Source organism: Rhinopithecus roxellana, chromosome 7, assembly GCF_007565055.1.
Source record: "Rhinopithecus roxellana isolate Shanxi Qingling chromosome 7, ASM756505v1, whole genome shotgun sequence".
In the NCBI taxonomy this organism is placed as follows: domain Eukaryota; kingdom Metazoa; phylum Chordata; class Mammalia; order Primates; family Cercopithecidae; genus Rhinopithecus; species Rhinopithecus roxellana.
This window is the reverse complement of record NC_044555.1, coordinates 141,301,905-141,326,326: the sequence shown is the minus strand read 5'-3', so window position 1 is coordinate 141,326,326 and position 24,422 is coordinate 141,301,905. Positions and strand designations below refer to the sequence as shown.

The window sequence follows — 24,422 nt, the reverse complement described above, 5'->3', positions numbered from 1 at the left end:
TAAGATAGTAGCCAACTTTCATGGTCCTTGGAGGCATTTGTAGTATTCCAGCAGTGGCAAAGCTGACAGAAGTCTATATTTTCCCCCTAGTAGTTCTTTCCTTTTTAGTACTTTCCTGGATCAAAGGTTTACCTTCAGAGATGACATCAGATAAATTGTTTTTATTTCTAGAAATTCCTTGACTGCATGTTTGAAGTGCCAATAATATTCTTGTCTTTCTTCATTTGTCAAGGTATGACGTTCCTTTTTATGAAGTTGTACTTTAAGGTAGTTAGTATTGCCATCTGATAGATTACTCAATTCAGATGAAAAATGTCTTCATTTATAGAACATAGGCTTTAAAACTGAATAATTTCCATACTTTGACACTTCAGTCACTCCCTAAATTTGTGTATCTAGTTACTTAAAAAGAAGTATGCTTAATTCTAGTTGCACAAGATTTAATAGTTTTTCCACACTTTTAAGAAATTTCACAATTGTGCTAGTATGCTCACTTCATGCTTCTAAAATAATTAACTCTGTCTATTCCCCTTCTAACTCTTCCAATGTAAAATAATCTTTCTTAAGGTCTTTGTCTATTTTTTGTTAACAGTTTAATTATTTCTGCAAATTTAACATTTCACATAGAGATGAAAAGTGTATAATTTTCAAAATGTCCTAAAGAGTAAAGTCACTTAGGGTCTGAAATTCTCATGTCTCAAATTGAGAAGGAGGCAAAACTGGTCTTCACTTCAAATTTTTCCTTGTAACATCCATTCCTGTCCATCTTCTTTTCCTTTCATGGTCTCATTGCCTACCTGGTTTTTTCCTCTACTCTTAACCCAATAAAGAGCCTACTCTGCTACTGGTAAAGTACACTTTAGTGTTAACATTTTCCAGAGTATCAAGTAGTAATGCAAGAAATTGTTTCTTTTTTTTCTTCCTTTCTCTAAGGCAAGATTAACAAAGCTGAAAGAAGGTGTCAGAGATGGCCCAGACCCAGGTGACAAATGCACAGCAATGAACATTGTGTAAGAATCTCCATTTTCCTGAGGGGCAAGGGAACTGGGACACTCTTACCGTTGACCACAAGTAATTCTGGGGACTTCAAGCTCTGAAATTCAAAAGCTTATAATTTGTTTGTCGTTGCCCTTAGGTGTGTTCCATGAAGGACTCTATACAGGATGAAAGTGGTAAGAGATCTTCATTATTCTAATGATTTCTCAGAATGGTAGTGAGGGTGTATTTTTCAAGCTAGCTATGGGACCCTGATATCTGGATGAATCTGCACCACAATCACCAGGACTAGAGAAAGACTACTTCTCTCTAAACTCTCAGTTTACCTTTTCTACTTGAGCATATAAAATGAACCTTATGTATTAAAATTTACTTTACCCAGTGCCAGAAATCCACAAATTATTGTAGCTGCCCTTTTATTAATTTGTTCATTCATTCCACAAATATTCATTAAGTGTTTTATTATGTGACAAGTACTGTTTGAGCTTCTTGGAATATAGCTGTCAACAAAACTGACAAGAGTACTAGATTGCAGCTCCCACTCAGATGGACAGAGCAGTCTGTGGAGACTCACATCGGAAACTTTTGCTCCAGAACTACAACAGGAATACTTCAGGAAAGCGAAGAGAAACCACAGACCCTCTGAAGGAAGCTGATTGCTCCTGCAGGACCTGGGAGACACCCCAAATACTGTGAGTGCCCAAACTGTGGAGGTGGGAAAGAGAGTTTGTCCACCCCAAAACACAAACCCGCATTGGGGAACTTGAAGGTCTAGATCATGGGAGAAGATTCTGACCTTACCTAGAGCTGAGTCAATTTAGAGAGTTGAGCGAAATACAAGGGTAAAGGAAGAAGTGGGGAAAGCCCTATGGGTTCTCTGGGTCCCCCAGGTCACCATTTCTGACTTGCTTCATAGGGGTCCTTGGGGAGGACTGCCAAAGGTACTTGGAAAAGGTGACAGGGAGAAGAAAACCTCCAGCTGAATTTTGTAACAATTCCAACGAAATGAGAAAGTCTCCTGGCCAGAACATGGGGGAGGGCATTAATCTGGTGCACAGACTCCACAGGTGGGGAAGCACGAAAGCCCTACTTGCTTTCACAGCTGGAAGGCTGGTAGCCTGGGGCAAGTTCTAAGCCCTGCTCATCCACTGCTTGGAAACAGACTCGGTGCTGTTGGGACAAGGGGGCAGGGTGGGAGTGAGATCAGCCTTTTGAGTTGCGTGGGAGTTGGGTGAGGCCCATGACTGCAGGCTTTCCCTGACTTTCCTGATAACCAGCATGACAGAGCAGAGGCAGCCATAATCCTCCTAGGAACATAACTCCGTTGACCCGAAAACCACATCCTCATCCCCCACAGCAGCCACAGCAAGACACACGCAAGGAGAGTCTGAGCTCAGACACTCCAAGCCTTGGACCCACCATGTGGTCCTACCCTATCCACTCTGGTAGTGAAGACAAGACATATACTCTTGGGAGTTTTAGGGCCCCACCCACTGCCTGATCCTCCCTATACTACCACAACAGAGGCTCTCTTGAAAGTGCCACCTCCTGGCAGGAGACCAACCAGAACAAATATAGTGCATTAAACAACCAAAACTAAGGACCCTCACAGAATGCATTTCACCCCTCTGCCACCTCCACCAAAACAAGAGCTGGTATCCATGGCTGAGAGACCTGCAGACAGTTCACATCACAGGACTCTGTGAAGGCAACCTTCAGTACTAGTCCAAAGTCTGGTAGACTTGCTGAGTGCCTAGGTCCAAAAAAGACATAACAATCACTACAGCTAGGCTATCAGGAAGCCACATCCCTAGGAAAAGGGGGACAGTACTACATCAAGGGAACACACAGTAGTACAAAACAATCTGAACAATAGTCTTGAGCCCTAGACCTTCCCTCTGACAGAGCCTATTCAACTGAGAAGAAACCAGAAAACGAACTCTGATAATATGACAAAACAAAGTTATTTAATACCCCCCCCAAAATCACACTAGCTCACCAGCAATGATCCAAACCAAGAAGAAATCCCTGATTTATCTGAGAAAGAATTCATAAAGTAAGTTATTGAGCTAATCAAGGAAGCACCAAAGAAAGGTAAAGTCAAATTTAAGGAAATTTTAAAAAAGATAAAAGAATGAGGAGAGAAATCTTCAGTGAAAAAGATAGCGTCAATAAGAAACAAAACTTCAGGAAACAGTGAACACACTTAAAGAAATGCAAAATGCTCTGGAAAGTCTCAGCAATAAAATCAAATGGCAGGAGAAAGAATTTCAGAGCTTGAAGATAAAGTTTTTGAATTAACCCAATCCAACAAAGACAAAGTAAAAAGAATAAAATATATGAGCAAAGCCTCCAAAAAGTCTAGAATTATGTTAAATGATCAAACCTGAAAATAATCAGAGTTCCTGAGGAAGAAGAGAAATGTAAAAGTTTGGAAAATATATTTGGGGAAACAATTGAGGAAAATTTCCCTGGCCTTGCTAGAGACCTAGATATCCAAATGCAAGAAGCTCAAAGAACACCTGGGAAATTCATCACAAAAATATTATTGCCTAGGCACATTGTCATCAGATTATCTAAAATTAAGATGAAAGAAAGTATCTTTCAGCTGTTAGGCAAAAGCATCAGGTAATCTATAAAAGAAAACCTATCAGATTCACAGGAAGTTTCACAGGGAGCACTTCTACACTGCTGGTGGGAATGTAAACTAGTACCTATCAGATTCACAACAGATTCACAAAGATTTCGTGACCAAGAACCCAAAAGCAAATCCAACAAAAACAAAAATAAATTGCTGGGTCTTAATTAAACTAAAGAGCTTTTACATGGCAAAAAGAAGAGTCAGTGGAGTAAACAGACAACCCACAGAGTTGGAGAAAATCTTCACAAGCTATGCATCTGACAAAGACTGTTATCCAGAATCTACAATGAAATAAAACAAATTAGCAAGAAAAAAACAAATAATCCCATTAAAACGTGGCCTAAGGACATGAATAGACAATTCTCAAAGAAGATATACAGATGGCCAACAAACGTGTAAATAAATACCCAACATCACTAATGATCATGGAAATGCAAATCAAAACCACAATGCAGTACCACCTTACTCCCACAAGAACGGCCATAATAAAAAAAGAATATATGTTGGCGTGGATGTGGTGAAGATGCGGGAACACTTCTACACTGCTTGTGGGAATGTAAACTAGTACAACCACTATGGAAAGCAGTGTGGAGATTCCTTAAAGAACTAAAAGTACATCTACCATTTAATCCAGCAATCCCACTACTGGGTATCTACCCAGAGGAAATGAAGTCATCATACAAAAAAAAAAAAAAAAAAAAAGGGTATTTGCACACACATGTTTATGGCAGCACAATTTGTAATTGAAAAATATGGAACCAACCCAAATGTCCATCAGTCAATGAGTAGATAAAGAAACTGTGATATATGTATACATATATCATGGAATACGACTCATATATATATACATATATATGTGTATATATATGATGGAATACTACTCAGCCATAAAAAGGAATGAGTTAATGACATTTGCAGCAACCTGGATGAGATTGGATACTATTATTTGAAGTGAAGTAACTCAGGAATGGAAAACGAAACATCGTATGTTCTCACTCATAAGTGGGAGCTAAACTATGAGGATGCAAAAGCATGAGAATAACATAATGGACTTCGGGTACTCAAGGGGAAAGGGTGGGAATGGGGTGAGGGATAAAAGACTACAAATTGAGTGCAGTGTATACTGCTTGAGCGATGGGTGCACCAAAATCTCACAAGTCACCGCTAACGAACTTACTCATATAACCAAACACCATCTGTTCCCCCGTAACATACAGAAATAAAAAGTTAAAAATTAAAAACACAGACAAGATTCCTTCCCTCGTGTAACTTACCATCTATGAAGGAAAGAAGAAGACAATTAACAAATAAACAATATATAATATCATGTCATATCGTGATAATTTGTAGAAGAAAAAAAATAAGGCTGGATATGTGTGTCAGAAGAGAGTGTGTCTTTTTTTTTTTTTTTTTTGTAGGATGATCAAGGCATAATGACCATACTATAACTTCCTGTAGCTATGAATTTCTATTACCTTCAAGGCTTTTTGGTATCCAAGACACAAAGCAGTTCATTCATGGTAGGAAAATACGGAATATGAACCAGTTGGTTCTGCTGCGCATGGCCCTTTAGATAGAAGGCACGGTGTGGGTAAGAATATGGAAAGATGGAAAGCAGTCCCCTTGGCCATTGAGGTAGAGCTAAGAAAAAGTAGGTCCTCAGAGGGTGTGCTGGATGTTAATCTCATGACTTCTTTAAAAATAATAATAGGCCGGGCGCCGTGGCTCAAGCCTGTAATCCCAGCACTTTGGGAGGCCGAGACGGGCGGATCACGAGGTCAGGAGATCGAGACCATCTTGGCTAACACGGTGAAACCCCGTCTCTACTAAAAAAAAAAAAAAAAAAAAAAATACAAAAAACTAGCCGGGCGAGGTGGCGGGCGCCTGTAGTCCCAGCTACTCGGAGGCTGAGGCAGGAGAATGGCATAAACCCGGGAGGCGGAGCTTGCAGTGAGCTGAGAACTGGCCACTGCACTCCAGCCCGGGCGACAGAGCGAGACTCTGTCTCAAAAAAAAAAAATAAATAAAATAAATAAATAAATAAATAAAATAAAAAAATAAAAAAAATAAAAAAAAGTTACTTAAACTTTAAATATACACAAAAGTAAAAAGAGAAAAGTGATAAAACCCCATACATCCATAATTCAGATTGAAAATTGTCAACATTTTGCCACTTTTGTTTTATCTAAACTCCTTATTTAGTTGAATATTTCAAAGTGAAACCTGGATATCATCTGTACATATTTTTGTATGTATATCTATAAAAACGAACATTTTCTTACACAATCATAGTGCTAATATTATACTTACCAAAATGAAAATGATTTCTTGGTACCATCTACTACATAGTCTGTAATCAAATTTTCCTGATAAGACCTTTTTTGAGAAAAGAATGTAAATACCACAGAAAGCAGTATAGCAAAGTGCTTAAGAATAACGGGCTTTGAAGTTAAGTACAACTAAGTTTGAATCCTGGTTCTTCCACATACAAACCTCTCTAAGATCTGTCTCCTCCTCCTCTGAAAATGGAGAAAATAATCTCTCATAGCGTTGTTGTAGAGCTTAAATGAGAGAATGTATGTAAATAATTTATTATAGTATCTGGCATAAAGTTATCATTCAATAAAATAACAAATATTACCATTATAGGTGTGGTATGAGAAAAAGGTAACAGAATACACCTTAAATCTGGAAAACGTGGGTTTTCCTTTTCATAGTACTAGCTATGGAAACATTTCTAAAACATTTGTTTGGTTATACAAAACTCATGCTAATTAAGGTCATTTACATGGAATGTTTATAAATTTCTGCTTTATTGTCATGGTTATTCATATTCAGTATTCTTATCTGTATAACAGAATTTACGCCCTTCTATCTGGGTTGTGAAGATTAAATGAGATGCCATATGTAAATATATCCACTACATTGTTCAATATTATGGAAGCTTAGTAAATGTAGATTAGATCTGAGTTTATAAATTTCTGACTTTGTAAGTTTTCTTTGATTACAGCATTAAATTATTCATGTATGCTGAGACTTCACAGTTTATTGCTCATGACATACACAGATTAAAAATATTACAGAAGATGTTACTTAGGAACAAGTTTATTTAGAAAGAGGAAAGCTGACTAGATGAATTCTTGTGGTCTCTGGCAGCCCTAAAATTCTAAGTTACATAGAATACTTTTTCTCTCAGTTTTAGAATGCCATTACTGACCTTTGTCCAGATAAAATAGAGGTTGTCTTTAATATTTGAGGCTATTGGCCATTGTTTCCAGGTAAATTTGTTCAGAACATCCAGAGTAATTCACTAAAAGAAGGCACTGATGTAAAAATAGGTCTAATCCATGAGTCTTTAAAATGAAGTTTGTATGATCTGTTGCAATCTTTTTTTTTTCAGTTTTTAAATTATATTTTATTTCTGTTTTTAATTTTAATGGATACATAATAGTTGTAAATATTTATGAAGTACATATGATATTTTGATACAAGCATACAATGGATAAAGATCAAAACAGGGTGATTGGGATATTCATTACCTCAAACATTTATCATTTTTGTGTTGGGATGTTCCAAATCTACTCCTCTAGTAATTTTGAGATATAAAATAAAGTTGTTAACTATAGTTACCCTTAACTACAGTTGTCCTATTGTGTTACTGAATACTCAATCTTATTCCTATTATCTAACTGTATTTTTGCACTCATTAACCGAACTCCCTTCCCACCTCTGTGCTACTACTCTTCTAAGCCTCTGGTAACCATCACTATACTGTATCTCCATGAGGTCAATTTTTTAGCTTCCATATATGAGTGAAAATATGTGATATTTATCTTTCTGTGCCTGGCTTATTTAATTTAGCATAATATCCTCTAGTTCCATCTATGTTGTTGCAAATGACAGAATTTTATTTTTTATGACTGAATAATATGCCATTTTGTATATGTAGCCCACAATTTCTTTTTTTTTCTTTTTTGTTATTTAAAATATTTTGTGGGTACATAGTAGGTGTATATATTTATGGCATACATGAGATATTTTGATACAGACATGCAATGTGAAATAAACGCATCATGTAAAATGGGGTATCCATCCTTTGAAATTTTATGCTTTGAGTTATAAACAATCCAATTACATAATTTATTCTAAAATATACTATTAAGTTCTTATTGACTATAGACAGCCTACTGTCCTATCAAATAGTAAGTCTTATTCACTCTTCGTAAGTTTGTACCCATTAACCATCCCCACCTCCACCTCAACTTTCCTCTACCCTTCTCAGCCTCTTGTACCATCCTTCTGCTCTCCGTGCCCATGAGTTCAATTGTTTTGATTTTCAGATCCCCCAAATAAGTGAGAACATATGATGTTTGTCTTTCTGTGCCTGGCTTGTTTCACTTAATATAATGATTTCCAGTTCGATTCATATTGATGCAAATGACTGGAACTCATTCTTTTTGATGGCTGAATAGTACACCATTGTGTATATGAACCAAATTTTCTTCATTCTTCTGTTCATGGACACTTAGGTAAATTCCATATCTTGGCTATTGTGAATATGCTGCAGTAAACAAGGGAGTGCAGATATCTCTTCAGTATACTGACTTCTGTTGCAGTATTAACACTCATTTTGCCAAGCATTACTTTCAGTTGTGCAGTATTTCACACATCATTTCAGCATGCACCTTCTTTTTCTACGGATCCTGCTTCCATAACTGATCACTTAGTTCCAAGTCTTGCTTGAAAATTTCAGTCAGAACACTGACCTATTTGATGCAGTCCTCACCAGGTCTAGCTTATATTTAAAGCTCTCTTGACCAACATCCTCTGCCATTACCTACTGTTTGGAGGAACGGAGGCAAGATGGCGCAGTTCCGGGTTCTTCACCATCAGCTTTCCTGTGCCCAGGAAAGACACAGGTCCACTGCGCAGGTGCAACCCGACCTCCGACGGAGAAAAACCGGAACCAGCCTAGCCACGCCTACCGCCCGGCCCCCGACCCGCCTATGTCCCTCCCACTGCCCGCCCACTCCCAGGCCCAGGACATAAAAGCCGCTCCCTGCAGGCGCGCTGCATGGGCTTCCTCAGCCCTCACTCCTGTTGGGACTGTAGGAACTCCGCCCCGGCCTGAGAGCTCCACCGGGTGACTCCCTCGGCCTCCCCTGCCGGAGACCGATGGACCTCACCCCTCCCCCACACCTTCTTTCCTGAAGCTGGGGGACCAAAAATAAATGTGCAGTTTTGCTCCTAGCCTTGCCTACTCGCTGGTCATTTAATACTCGCCCTGGTTTCCTGGAAAGCAAATCAGCTTCCTGGAAAGCAAATCAGCTTCCTGGAAAGCAAATCAGCTTCCTGGTGAGCCTAGAAAGCAAATCACCTACCACAAACAAACTTTCTTAAAGGACACACCTGCTAGCCCTGGCATATTATTTAAGCATGCTTTTGATTCTTTTTTATAAAGTTAAAGGTAAAACTTAGGATAAAGTGAATTATTATTATCATCAAATTGCTTAGCTACCGAATAACAATATTCCAAGAGTGAATTGGATTCAACATATTAGCTAAGTAAATTTAAATTTAAAAAGTGAATTTGTACAGCATAAACATAGTGAAATCTTTTCACTCCTTTCAAATACAAACTCCTTTTTCCAGCTAGACCTCATCTTTTAGTAGTAAACAAATTAAAGTTAATCATACCTTCCTAGTTAATTTCAAAGTACTTCTCTATACTCTGTTCTCATATTCTGCTTTCCTATACCTTCAGTAGTGTGCTAGTAAATGCTTAACAACTGGCTGTCTGGTGAAGTGGAAGCCCTGATTTGTGCCATTCGTTAATTTTCATGTTGTTACTACCCCCACAACGTCAGGCTTCAAGCCACTAGTTTTAGGTCAGTGAATGCGGAGTTGGGAGGAGATTTGCACAGTTAGCTCTCCCAAGCAAGTGCTGACAGGCTCTAGCACACCACTATCAATATTCTCCTATTTCTCTTTCCCCCATTTATTCCAAGGAAGACTAATATTTGATGTGCTTGCTTTTAAAATTGTCAAATATCTTTATATATAGTGCTTTTGGCAACAGGAAGAAGGACTGCAGGTAGGGAAGGATATAAAGTCTCTACACTAATATTAAAAAATTAAAGTAATTAAAATGGAAAGTCAATGTAACAGATTTTCCAGGTATTAAAGCTGCAAAGAACTGTGCTTTTGATATTGCTATAAGAGATCTTAATACTGCATCCTTGGTTATGAAGGACAAAACCAATGTGAGTTACCATAAGCATCAGCTGTGTATAACTATAGGCAATATTGCCAATTGAATATGTTAAATGTTAAGAAAATGGCTCATCATACTAATTGCTAAATCCTACTTAGAAATCCATATTGCTGACGCTGCCAATTTATATTTTTAGATTTTTTGAACCTGTAGAAGGCTCTAACATATTACACCAATTGGGGTAAAAATGGATTGTATTACCACGCAACACAAATAATCTCATTATAGTTTCCTTCCTATGCACTGTATCACCCACTAAATTTGTGAGCATGAAATGGAACTCAATTACAGTGGTCAACAAAGGCATGTGAATATAGATAATACAACACTGATCAATACTCCAAAGTTCATTGGGGATTTTTATTGAAGGAAAAGTAATAGAATTAAAATAATTTTTATAAGGCAAGCTTATAAAATTATAACATTTTCACATATTCTGTGTAATGTAAGTCAGTAGTACAATATGGTATAAAGCTCTGAAAAGGAATCATGGAAATTTTATTACCAAATAATTTTGCTATGGCATTTAGAAAATTTTCTCTACTGGAAACCATGATATTCGTTTAAGTTTGAAAGAAAACTGTTGTCTTAAAAACTCTTAAGATATTCAAAACACTTCATATTTTCCTCTGGGTTTTGTTGTCGGAATCTGACTGCCAGAAAGTACTATTTTATCCACATGAAATTCATGGCAGGGAGTTGTTCTCAATTACTTGCTCTCACCTCAAGGGCCCAGCCTGGCCACATTAGGATTATTAAAGCTCAAGCCCAAGGCTGAAGAACTCTCTGATTTATCAAGGTCCACCTTGGCATTTCTATGTGTCATTTAACTTACCCATGCTCTGTGCTTTAAGCTTCTGTGACTTCCTTGTTTCTTGATTTGCCTTGACTCCTTACTACTCACTTACTTGTTTGATAAATTGGCCTGGCCTGAGTTTATTTTGTTTGGTCCTTGGCTACCTCCTCTTTAACTTGACCTTTGTATTTCCATCTGTCCAATATTTTTGGCCTGCCAGTTTAGACCCTAATGTTTTCCCAATATTTTTGATGATTTCTGATACTTATTGTTTTTAACTGGTTCTTGATTTCTGTTACCCAGTTTGAAGACCTCTGAATCCAGAATCTTGCCTTCTCTGACTTTTGCTACGTGGCTATGTGTTTACATTTTTTTTCAACTACCAGTAATTTGGGCATCACTATCCAGTTTTGACTATTGGCAGTTCTATATACAGCTACTTTGGTCTATTCACATACTTTCAGATTATTTGTTCCACCTTTACTTAGACCCGGTCCTTGAGCCCCTAACTTGCCTTGTCAAATCTTGGCTCTTCAACTTTCTTCCATCACCTAGGACTGAAAATGTCATGGCTGTTGATAGTTACTTTCAAATGATCATCAACTTTATTTGATCAAAAGTATATCATCTAGTAAATTACTGATCTATGGACCTCAAGTAACTCACTTTTCTTCCTTGTACTTTATTTTCCTTATCCATAAAAAGTGAAGGCAGGCTGGGTGTGGTGGCTCATACCAGTAATCTCATCACTTAGGGAGACTGAGACGGGTGGATCACTTGAGGTCAGGAGTTGGGGACCAGCCTGGCCATCATGAAGAAATTCCGTCTCTACTAAAAATACAAAAATTAGCTGGTCATGGTGGTGCACACCTCTAATTCCAGCTACTCAGGAGGCCGAGGCATGGGAATCACTTGAACATGTGAGGCAGAGGTGGCAGTGAGCTGAGATTTCACCAGTGCCACTGCACTCCAGCCTGGGTAACTGAATAAGACTCTGTCTAAAAAACAATAAAATAAAAAGTGAAGGCAAAATGGTGTAAAAATGAGATAGGCTTTTTTTCTTGTTCAATTTACTTCAAAAATAGCCTTTTCAATCCTTTCAATTTTTAATGCAGAATGGTTTTCCAAAAGCTTTGCAAATGATTCTAGATTTTTAGGAGCCAATTTTTCCTTTCCTTCCTCAACCCATCCTGCACCTCAAGTCATGGTATAGCATAATAATTAGCTTTTTTGCTGTCTTTTAAATAACCACATGGATGATAAAGCATGTATTTGGGTGCTTCTTTAGAAATATTTTGCTTGTTTTGGCCAAGGTATTCTCAAAGTATCTCTTTTGATTTAAACTGAAGACTACTGTCCTTCTCAAGTCCTCAGATGTTTTAATTACCCTAGGGATAAATGAACTATAAGTTCATATGAGTGCTTGGTTGATATATTTGTATGTATTAGAGAGGATACTGATTTGAAGCATTTGGGTCTAGCCCACACTTCATAGAGCTAAATGGGTAACTAACCACATTCTAGACAAGTTATCTAAACTAGTAGCACTCTTATAATTCACTTTGTACATCATCTTAAATCATTTTTTCAGGAGAGCTATTTACCTAGGATCTATCCACTCCAGCAAGTTAACAGATAATCTACAGAAAATCCATGGGATTCACCCCCAGTAATAAATATTATGAAATCTGTATGTGTGTATGATTCTGGAGAAAGCATTCATGGCTTTGTTGTATTATCTAAAGTATCCTCAATCTCCCAAATGATTGAGAACCACTTTAAAATTTAAATACAAACAATTTAAACTTTCCAAAAAGTAAACTTCCTTTCTGATACCAATAGGATTCCAGCTGCTTTCAGAAGTCAATCAATATAAATATATACATCCCTTATATATCTGATAGCATGCTAAAATAAATTTCAGTATGAAATTAGAGAAACATGAATAAATTTCACCATTCAATCAAGAGAGAAATACATAAGTGGAATTCTTTCTGGATGTATACAAATTTTTTTTTTTTTTTGAGGGAGGGGACGTGTGTTATAGCAAAATTGCTAAATTACAATACTTGATTCTCTGGTCTCTCACTTTATCCTAACATCAATAACATGACTAGGGGGGAAACATTTCGAGCCATATCAGGAATATAACAGTAGATATGTCAGAAATAAAACCCTACTATGCAAAACTAGTCATTCACATTCATAGATATAATTTTCCTAGGTCCACTCAACTCAGATTCCCGCCCCACATTTAAGGGCTATCATATTATTTTACGTTTTTAAGTCTGTGGCTGTTCTACTAGACTACGCATGTTTTGAACACCAAAATCATGTTTTCATAAATTCTATGTAGCTTGCACATAATGCAAGCTAAATAAATATTGTAGAATGAAATTGCCTCTATTCCCCCCGCCTCCACAGTTATAGCTAAATACAGTTGTTCTCAACCTTTATCATACATCTGAATTTCCTGGAGAGCTTGTTAAAACACAAACTTCTTGGCCCTCCTTTCACAGTTTTTGAATCTGTAGGTAGGGATCAAGATTTTATGTTTCCAAAGAGTTCTCAAGTGATTTTGATGCTGCTGGTCCAGGGAAAACATGCTGATAACTACTGGCTTAGTTAAAGTAGAAAAATAACTCAGAAATATTAGTAATATATTATTTCTGAAAAACCACAGTGCCACTCAAGAATTGGTCTTATTTCAGAAATTTTCTAGGTGAACAAATCATGTATACATTGTCTATAAAATAAGGTACCTTAATAAGTGAAATACAAAATAGAAATTTAGTGTTCTGTAGAGGCTATTTATGGAATAATTAGAGTAGGACAGTGTATACTAATGATTCAGAAGGGTTTTCTATCATAGAGTTTGCTTTAACCTGGACACAGTAAGAGTAGAAAAGTTCCTTCAAATGGCATCTCCACTAAAATACTAATAACATGGCTACAATGGATAATTGAAATCCACAGAGAAATCGTAAGTTTTAACATTTTATTTAAAAATTACTTTCTTCCCCTCCAAATCAGAAGTATTTAAAAGGACAACACTTGATTTCAGCTCTCTCATCATGTTTTGGTGGACAACTTTGAATGGAGATGTCAATAAGCTGTCAAAGGCCTAAAAGGTGGGCAAAATAAAAGTAAAAATAGGCCAGGTGCAATGGCTCAGGCCTGTAATCACAATGAATGCTTTAGGAGGGCAAGGTGGGAAGATCACTTGAGACCATGAGTTTGAGGCTGTAGTGAGCTATGATCACACCACTGCACTCCAGCCTGAGTGACAGAGCAACACTCTGTCTCTAAAAATTAAAAAGAAAGAAGAGAAAAATAGAAGTGATTTAAAAAGTCTCAATAACCTACAAACAAAGCATAGAGACTCTGATTAACAAAAATCAGCTGTACTAGAAACATTAATGTAACTTTAAGTAGATTGAAAGTTAGTTTTTTAAACCTAGCAATCCAATGGTGAGAGCTATGTTCTGGGCTCATTTAGGCAGGTCTCACATATATCAATAAATGATTGTGTTGGTTAAAATGAACTTACAAATAAATTCCTTATTAATGAAAAAAATAAGAAAAAATTAAAGTTGGCAGAATTTTCTTTGGTGTATGCATTTTTATGTTCACCCAAAATGCACTGTGAACATGTTTTTCCCCCCAATGAAGAATGGGAGAGCAGTAAATTGGTTGTCTTTTATTAGTGGTACCCCAACCTAGATTCAGCTCCGCCAGACTAAACCAAATCTTAAAAGACCAAACTCACTGTTTTTCTTTAAGGCCTTTTCCTGACTAACTTCCATCTGACATAATCCAAAAATCTGTAAATTCTGTGTTGAGATAAACTTTAGCAGTCACTCAATATAGATAATCCTTCAACACTGCTGACTGATGGTCACTGAAACATTCCCAGTGATTGAGGCCTTTTGACTTTACAAAACAGTCTCTATCATTTTTGAACACTTGAATTTTAAGCTGAGGCTTTTTTCCCCATCAGTTATCCATTTTGGCCTTGGTACTGCCCTCTGGAAAACCACAACATAAGTCACATTTGTCTTTGCCCAGCAGTCTTTCAAATATTTGAAGATAGTTATATATTCTATATACTTGAGGTCTTCTCCTCTTTAAGTTAAGCATCCTCAGTTCCTGGAGACTTGCCTCAAATCATATAATTTTTAGATGCCTCATAATCCTGGTTTTTCTTCTCTAAATGCAGCTATTTGTGAATGTTTATTTTAAAATAAGGATAATCAATAGAAGAGACCAAGTGTGGTCTGACTACGGTAGGGACTAGTAGAGCTCTTAACTCTCTTGATTCAGATAATAACTTTTTATTAATATAGTTTAAGTGTGAATTATCTTGTTTAACAGCTTTGTTATACCAGTTCATACTGAATTTATAGAATTTTTAGATACACTTCCCAACTTAGGTGTTTATTGCCCCTCCTGTACTTATGCAACTGATTTTTGTAAACCTAAAAGCAAGACTTACTGTTTATCCCTGTCAAACTTCATTTTATTGCATTTGTTTGTTGAGTCTTCTGAGATCTTTGAAATCTTGGTTAATATCAATGATTTAATTATTCTACTTAGATGCTTTTTACTTACAAGTTCAATAAACATGCTTTTAATTGATATATTGTGAACAGGACAGGTACTGATATCTTAGGCATGTATTGAAAACATCTCTCCTCCCTGAATACCTATTACTGCACTACACAATCTATGCTCTCCCCTATCTATTCATTCAACAAAGATCCGTTGAGTACCTACTTCATGCTAGGTATTACTACAACTCTAAGTACTGGAGGTATAACAGTAATAAGAGAGGTAAATTCCTACCCCCTTGAACATTTCATTCTGTTGGGGAAAGGCAAAATAACTAACCAACAAAACAAATAATGTATTTTTCCATAGAGATATGAGAAAAATTAAGCACAACAAGAAGATACAGGAGATAGATAATGGTGATGGTGGTGGTGGGGCAATGCTGTTTTAAATTGATTGGTCCATGAAGTCCTATCTGAGAAGGTAACATTTTAGCAGACAGTCTGAATTATGTGAAGTATGCTATGTGAAGATCTAGGGAAAGAGTTTCCCAAGAAATCATAGCAAACACAAAGTCTCTGAAGAGGAAATAGGCATTCCAGAAGAAAAAAATAACCAAAAGACCAGAGTAGCTACAGCATAGTGAGCCAGGGCAGGAACAAATGGTAGGAAATACACCATAGCAAAGGACTTGGGACTTTATTGTTAATGTAATGAGACACATTTGGAGGGTTTTAAATCAGGTAGTGATATGATCTGATTCAAACTTTATAAAGAATATTTCGACTGATGTTAAGATAAACTTTCGAAGAAGGACAAGTGTGGAAGAAAGTAAACCATGTAAGATGCTTTTGCAGTATTTCAAACTAGAAGTTATAGTGACTTCGGTGTAATGGTGGTAGAGGAGGTACGGAGTATTCAGATTTGGGGCATATTTTGAAGGTACAGTCTTCAAACGTACTAGCGGCTTAGATGCAGGGTGAGAGGGAAAAAAAGGAAGGAACAATTGGATTAATTTAATTGCCTCTTTTTGTACCATGGTTTCAAATATGTCTTCTTGTGTCTTTGCATTATAAACCCTTCAAGAGTAGGGACTCTGATCTTTTTTCTCATATCACCTCAGTTTCAGGTATGTAGTACTTTATGAATATGTTAATCAATTATCAATAAGCTGTTTCTGAATCCTCCACTTAACCCTTATAATCCCTTCTTTGAAAGTCTCATATTTCATCATTTTTGACACCCTAATCTAGGGCTATGTCACCTAGAAGCTGGGTTAGCAGTACAACTGTCTAACTGGTCTCTCTCACTCCAGCCTATCCCAATGTAACTGAAAATGCAAATTAATGACTTGAAAAATGTGCTTTCAGTCATTCATTCAATAAGTACTTACTTATTTGTCTGCTTTGTATCTAGGGCCTTTCTAGATGTGAGGGATATAATAATAAACAAAATGAACAAAAAACTCTGCCTTGATAGAGCTTACATTTGCAATAACTAAATATATAAAATACACTTAATAATAAATACTATGAAGAAAAATGAAACAGAAAAAAGAGTGTAGAGAGTGTTAAGAAGATCACAATTTTAAATAGGAAAACCTCTTTAAAGAGGTTGCATTTGAGCAAAGATTTCAATCAAGTGATGGAGTAAGTCATACAAAGATCAGAGAGTGCAACAGTACAAGGTCAACTGCCATGAACATTAGCTTGACTTGTTTGAGAAATAGAATATTAATGTATTTGTGAATTAGTGGCTGAGTGACAGGAGGTGAGGTCAGAAAGATGGTGAAGGCCAGATCATTTAGGGCTTTGAGGACATGGTAAGAAATTTGCATTTTATTGTATATGTGAAAGGAAACCATTGGACAATCTGAAGTTGGGCCTAATCTGACTTTTGTTTTAAAAAATCACATCAACTCCTCTGTAGCTAATTGACTATAGAGGATTGAGGTCACATGCTTTATGGCTTTTGGTGACGTTTAATCAAATAAAAGTTATCTGCCTATTTTCAAAGACTTTTATTATTAGCCAATTCCATCTACCACTAGTCCTTAGCATATGTCCTCTATTTGACAAGATGATTTCATCATGGGCTTCCTCACATCATATGAATTCATGCGTCTCTACCTTTGCTTATCTTTCCCCTCTAAGACGGTGCCTTCCATCCTTTCTTACTCACCATTCAAGAACCATCTCAAGTTTTAATTACATAAAATGCTTCCCTGACTTTCCACTTCACTGATATCTCCAATCATTAAATAATGTAGCTCTTGCTTGTAATTAATGACTGAGCACATGATCATGTACTTTATTTTATTGTTGTGAATATTTACTGTGTGCTAATCTTGTCTTCCAAATGATGTTGCAAGCTCTATGATGGCAGAGAATCAATGAATTCTTTATTTCTCATGGCATCCAGCAAATCTGGGAAGTATATCAAGTAACTGTTAAATGATGTAACATGTGGCTTGACTTCTTTTGTGTAATGGTATAATGGTGATCACCCAAGTAGCTTCTGGCAGACTGGGAATTGAAGTTGGATGCATAAAAACCATAGTTTCTTTCCGCAGTCATCAGAGCCAACCAGTCACGTATAACAGTACACTTGCTTTTACTGTAAAATTTTAAAGTCTTGATGGACACCTTATTGATTTTAGTAAAACTTGAGTATTTACCTGTCAATCAAACACCGACCACAAAGGACTGTATTTCTTTATGCTATCATTTGGTTTTGGCAGCATGTAACAATTTTGTTAAAACCCAATTTCAAGTTGGAAGGCCAGGCAGCACCTGCTCAAATGGCTGGCATGTAACTACTATAGTCACAGGGATGCTCGGTGTTCACAGCTATTCAGGAAGGTATAGAGAGCCCTGGCCGTGGATGTAACTGATTTGTGCGAGGAAAAGGCAGCCCAGTTGCAGGCAGCCATCTCTCTTCCCCCCTCCCAACTCTTGGGTTCTGGGCTGAGGCCAGGGACTGTCCTGAGCTGATCGCAGGCTCCTATTGGCCGCTGTCTTTTGTGACGTCACGATCATGATGAGAATTGATGATCGGACACGCTGATTTCATTGTCTGAAGCGGCAGTGGAGACCCAGGAAAAATCTCGCTGAATCCGCCTGCCCCAGCAGTGGACTGATCTGGGTTCCACTGATTGCTTTCGTAACCGCACCACACCCGAGGTAAGCACTCAACACTGAGTGGGTGTGAAGGGCGAAGGAGGGCGGGCAAAGCACCGGGATAATGCTTTTCCTAGTTTGGGGCGAGATTGGGGGTTGGGGGGGGTCCATAGGTTTTGTGGCCTAAACAGGCAGCCAAAAAACTGGTGCGGATCCTAGGGAGCGAAGTGCCCCTATCCTCCTAGCGAAGGCTGGCGGCTGAGTGAGATTAGAAACGAGCTGCGGATAGGGATACAATGGGGATTGCGAAAGACCTTGCTCCGAGAGAGGGAGACGTTTGGGACGCACTTCTGGACGGGTAGTAGAAGGAAGTGGCGCCTCTGCCTCCGAAGAAAGGAAGGATTGAATTCTATCACTTCTAGATTTCACTGGACAGTAGATTTCTCACAGCCCTACTCAAAGGCACTGAGAGCGCTGCGCCTGCGCATTAGCACCTTGGTGGGGGCAGGGTGGGTCACTGTGAGGAGAATAGGCGTGGAGTTTGCACAGGCGCTGTTTCGGTTTCACTGGAAGAGGTGGGGCTGAGCCATTTCTGGGCTGAATTTGGAAAGTAGAGACCCAGGGAACATTCCAGACCTTGTGATGTTTCAAGCACCAGTTGATGGGGAGGGATCTGCCATTTAGTTTAAACTGGCCTACTGAGTAAATCCAGCTTCAAAATGAGCCTTATAAATTTGCGAAGGCAAATTCTAAATTTCCAGGTATTAGATGTTGAATAACAAAATGAATTCTAGAAGAATTTGTGGAATAGAAGTTTATCAGATAAGAAACTGTTTGGAAAAATAAACACTAATTATTCAAATGAATCTAAATTTTAATCTTAAAGGAGCTCTGATTTGGGGTGACAATGATTTTGAACCCTAAATTCTTTGGAAAGACTCAGAATGAAGTCCATTGTGGAGGCTCAGAGTAAGAAATTTTCCTTTCTGGTCTTTTTATCTTCTTGGGACAATCTCTTATAAATCTTTAGTCTCCATTTCAAGTTTGGTGCTAAGTCCATCTTCTTCCTCTGTGTCTCTGCTAGAATTACTGAAGTCAAACATTATTTTGAGAGACCCTTTCCTTCACTCCTTCATTGGGAACGCTGTTACATTACTTATATTAAGGCTTTTATTACTCAGCAGTTGTGAGGAACAGTGAAGAACAACCTGCCTGTCTATTCTTGATGAATAGATTGTACAGTATTGTTATTAATTGCCCTTCACAGTCTGATCATAGACTCTTGACAATTTTACAGAGGAATCTGGATTTTTCTCTATTTCTCATAGTTAAGGGATTATCAAGTACTGGTAAATTTTCCTTTGAAAGACTTCGCACATCATTCCTCCTTTACAATCTAAATTCTCATCACCACTCATCTAGTAACTGTAGGAGCTTCCTAGGCAGTCTTCACCTGTGCCCCACATCCTTAGTGGTCTGTGAACACTTCTTTCAACAAATCACTTTCTTTAACCAACATATTCTTGGTTCCTTGTTTTCTATTGTTTCAAGCCTAATTCCACTCGAATTTCAAAGAACTTCATAATCTGACCTCACTGTAATACAGGAGTCTTATTTTCCTTTATTCTTCAGTTCTCAACTCTCTTTAATGTTCAGTTAGGGAGAACAATCTACCTGTATAACTTTTCTCCTTATACTATTACTATTCTCTTCACCTAGGATGCCCTCTCTTCTACATAATTCACATCTTACTCGCTTTGGAAACTCAACTCAAATTGCACCCCTCCACAAGTGCCTTCCAAATTAATCTAACCCAAATGTTACTGACCTCACTTTTCCTGGAATTCCCACATTAATTCTTGTCTTTGTCACTTGCTTGTGGGTTGCTTTGTATTGTCTCTTTTGTTGTTGTTGTTGTTGGTGGTGGTGGTGGTGGTGTGTGTGTGTGTGTGTGTGTGTGTGTGTATGTTAGACTGGAATCCTCAACCGGATTTTAAATCCTTCCTTAAGGGTTGGGACCATGCCATCTATTTCTTTATTATCTGTCCGTAGCACCTAACTGAATAATCAAAATAGCTGTAGCTGTTTATGTTCTTTTCTCCCAGAAAACAATGTCCTTGGAAATGAAGCAGTATTTTTATAGAGAGAACTGTACACATGTGAAAGCTTATTCATCGTTGGTCAGGCAAGAGACCCTCCAATGACTAAATAAACCTGAATGTGAGTCAGAGGAAAGGAATTACAGAGATCTCACTTTACTGGGTGGCCTTCAAATATATCATGCCCTCATAAACAAGATCAAGGGAGGGAACACTATTCCAGAAGCGGCTCTGTCTGTAATTTTCTCAGTTTGAAAAATACTAAATAAATAGGTATTCCATTGTTCTATACTTCTCTTTGGTGACATCATATCATGTATCTTTAAAAATATACAAATTCCTCTTTTTTTTATTACATTTTATCTACAATTGCTATCTTATATTGACTATTCCTGGTAGTTTTCATGTGTACATCTGTTGAATCAGAGATGACCATTGTGATGATTGTTATAATTGCTATTATATATTGGTTGTCACTTTCCTATCCCTTAGGCTTCAAATTGCACTGTTTTGCAGAGCTCAAGTTTTACTTGAATGACAGTGTGATTATGGTTTAATACAAAGGTTTTTCACATATTTCACTTTGGCTACTGCCTCAGTTTGAGGTACCATCTCAATATCACATAAAGTTTTTTGATGTAGAAACATGGATTAAAAGCAGAAGGGTGTTGTGACCTGTAAATTAGAACATCATTATTGTAGATAATTGCAAGTGAACCATGAAAGTTATTTATTATAAGGGAAAATTCTTTGACCGTTTCTCTGATTACCTACATTATATGAAACTCCTCGAAGCTGTTTTAACTTGTAGCCAGCTTTCATAGTAATTGAGACTTTCCTAGACATTTACATATAGATCAATAGAGAAAACTGATCAAACTTAAGCAACTCTGGATAGAATGTGGTGCTTAGAAATATGCTGTTAAGTTTAGAGAGCTCAAAATAAAATATGAAAAAAAAATGAGTGTGACATATATTTTTAAAGCTTGTTTTACAATTTCTATCTGGGAGGATGACATTGGGTTTTCTCATTTAAGTTGTAGAGTTTGAGTTGGGGGAGATTTTATAATGATAAGCCAATCCCCTTATTTTACAAGTAAAGAATCTGAAGGCCAAAGAAGTGAGGTACTTTACTAGCATTAATAAACACTAATATTTATTAAGCACTTAGTGCCAGACATTGTGCTAAAAACTTTATATATCTTATTGCATTTAAACATCACAAAATCTATATGAAAGAGTGTATAGTATTATTTCCCATTTTACAAATGAGAAAACATATTTCAAAGCAGTTGATTTGCCGAGGTCCATACAGCTATTGCATGTCACAGTCAAGACTCAATCATGGGTTTGACTTGTAATCACCAAGTTGTGCTTGACTAAGGTCAATACAATGAACTTTTGGCAGAGCTTTAGCTAGGATCTAAATCTCTGGAATCTGAGACATGTGTGTGTGTGTGCACGTGCATTTCATAAACACCATATTACTTCTACGAAGTTAGAGATTTGTAAGATTACCCAAATAAATGGTGTATACTTACATTTGTTTTAGATATTTTATTAAAACACACTCTCTCAGTCTTGATTGAAAAAATACGGCATGAAACTTTGCATAAAATGCATTTTAAAAACATTTATTGCCTTCTGCTTTTAAAATTGTATCATACTTCCAGAGGGAATTACATTTTTATAGTGCAATCTCCAACAGAATAAATAAAATTTGAATTGTTGATTTTTATTTTATTGTGGAGTCAGTGAGCTAAAACTGAAATTGGTGGTTTCTTAATATACTTGCATTGAGTACACTATATCTAGGTACACAAGTTTAGAAGCAAATATTGATAATTCTAGAGATATATTATGCATAAGAAGGGAGCTCGAGATGCTGGCATATTCAGAAGCTATCACTGATATCGTAATACCTTTCTAGTCTGCATGAAATTTTAAGGAAATAAGTTGAAACCTGTCTGTCCAAATGGGGTCATTCTTGTGCCAACTAGTAGCAAAATTGCCTGGGTTAAACCAGAGATCTAGGTATAAGGCAACTGGATACATGAAATTATACTATCAGTCAATTAAATGCTTCACCTTACATCTTCCATCTGTAAAGAAATCTAGAACAATATCTGTCTTACCTTTTGTTTCACAAAAATTATCCTGTTGTTTCGCAAGCAGACATATGTGCGTTTGGGTTGATCCTTAGAATCTTTAAGCCTATTATTTGTCAGGGTGGCAAAATTTAGCAAACTATCTCCTTAACCCCTTTTCCCTTGGAGTTAGGGACAGTTTCTTTCAAGCTTCTAAAAACAGTAATGCAAACATGTGGCTTATATATTCCCACTAAGCACTTTTGTAATTAGGCAAGTATTAGTGTATGGTGCTCATTCAGAGTCATATACTACAACTAAGTGGCAAAGCCAGTATTTGAGAGCAGGTGTTATTCTAGACACTGCATGCTCACCTGTTAAGCTACTAAGTATAGGTTAAGGAGCTAGAGTGAGGCCTGTCTTCATTGTTTTTCAAAAAATTTATGTATCCATATATATACACACACACACACACATACACACATGTGTATACATAAATTCATACACACACACACATACGACATGTATATTTTCCTCCTAGTTTCTTTTCTCCTTCTGAGCCTCTAGTATAATAATATACTCCTTCTGAGTAATATTTCCCTTTTTTTTTCTCAGTGGAGATGACATTCTTTAAATAAATAAAGTCTGAAGTTTAGGGGAAAGGGTTCATTGTGCTGACCTCCAATGGCTTCACTGGCAGAAGGCACATAGACCCATATTCTTTCTTACTGTCAAACCAACCAATGCTGAAAGCACTTCATGAGTGGATTTTATTAAAAAAGTAGATTATATTATTATATAACTTTTCTAATACGCTAATTTAATGATTCAATATTTTCTTATTTGGTTAGATTAGTATACCTATTGTATGTTGTATGGATGGAATAGCTGTGTTATTTAAGAAAGTAATCATCTGAGACACATTTTCAAAATAGCTTTGCCCTTTCATAGACCGAAAATTTGTTGTGTTGAAATCCCCTTGTATTAATCTGTTTCTACACTGCTATAAAGAACTTCTCCAGAATGGGTAATTTATAAAGAAAAAACATTTAATTGACTCACAGTTCCAAATGGCTGGGAAGGCCTCAGGAAACTTACAATCATGGTGGAAGTTGAAAGAAATGCAAGGCACGTCTTACATGGCAGCAGGAGAGAGAAAGAGTGAGGTGGGAACTGCCAAACACTTTTACACCATGTCACTCATGAGCATGAGAACATAATGGGGGAAATCGCTCCCACGATCCAGTCATCTTCCAGCAGGTTACTCCCTCCACGTGTGAGGATTACAATTCTAGATCAGACTTGGGTGGGGACACAGAGTCAAACCATATCACCCCTCAACAAAGCAACAACTGGAAGAGATCCAGGCATTGTAAAATGTGGAAGAAGAAATATATTCTGTATTAGTGGGAAGTATTACCTTAGGTATTAGAATGCTCAGTCTTGACTCCTCCTCATTATTTTAAGACAAAAGTATAGCCACATGAATTTATTTTTGAATATATATGTTAGTTATTAAAGTAATGAGTCAGACATTTTAATTAGGCTCACTTTCATCACTAATAAATGGTTAAAAGATGTTGGAAGTCAGTTTGAGATTATTTTTCTTCTCCCACCTAGTAATACTGAATGTAGAGAGAAACTTTTTGAATTCAGTATTGTTTGTGATATGGAGCCTCAGGCAAGGATTTGTGAATCCCTCCCTTGCTATTCAAAGTGTGTTCCATAGAGTGATAGCATGAACATCACCTGAGAGACGCTTAGACACTGCAAAATCTGGCCCCAAGCTCGATATGCAGAATCGGAATCTGCATTTTAACAAGACCCCCCCCCCCCCAGTTACTAATATGTGTATTAAT

At 37.1% G+C, this 24,422-nt stretch overlaps 1 protein-coding gene across 3 annotated transcripts in view; it reads left to right on the top strand.

The window, feature by feature from the left end:
- Positions 1-18,328: 18,328 nt before the first annotated feature.
- HDX (highly divergent homeobox) overlaps positions 18,329-24,422 on the top strand; it is a 209,371-nt gene continuing 203,277 nt past the window's right edge. For all 3 annotated transcript variants that reach the window (XM_030933537.1, XM_030933539.1, XM_030933538.1), the window contains exon 1: positions 18,329-18,440. The gene's annotated coding sequence lies outside the window, so the exon portion shown is untranslated. The remainder of the gene's footprint in view (positions 18,441-24,422) is intronic.